The sequence below is a fragment of the Trichechus manatus genome, unplaced genomic scaffold, assembly GCF_000243295.1.
Source record: "Trichechus manatus latirostris isolate Lorelei unplaced genomic scaffold, TriManLat1.0 scaffold00336, whole genome shotgun sequence".
NCBI classification, from domain to species: Eukaryota; Metazoa; Chordata; class Mammalia; order Sirenia; family Trichechidae; genus Trichechus; species Trichechus manatus.
The window spans coordinates 137,721-138,141 of record NW_004444272.1 but is presented as its reverse complement, the minus strand read 5'-3'; positions in this window follow the sequence as shown (position 1 = coordinate 138,141).

The window sequence follows — 421 nt, the reverse complement described above, 5'->3', positions numbered from 1 at the left end:
TCCTACTTGCTCATGGTGTATTATTTTTTTGATATGATCCTGAAATCTATTGACTAAAATTTTGTTGAGAATGTTTGCATCTATATTCATGAGAATATTGGTCTGTAATTATCTTTTTTTTTTGTGAAGTCTTTTCCTGGTTTTGCTATCAGGTTCTACTGGCTTGATAGAATGAATTCAGAAGTGTTTCTTACGTTTCTATGTTCTGAAATAGTTTGTGTAGTACTGGTACAAGCTCTTCTCTGAATGTTTTGTAGAATTCTCCAGTGAAGCCATCTGGGAGAGGGCTTTTTTATGTTGGGAGTTTTTTTTATTACCCTTTGGATATCTTCTCTTGTTATGGGTCTGTTCAGATTTTCAACATCACTTTGTTGTAGTTTGGTTAGGTAGTGTGTTTCTAGAAATTTATCCATTTCCTCTA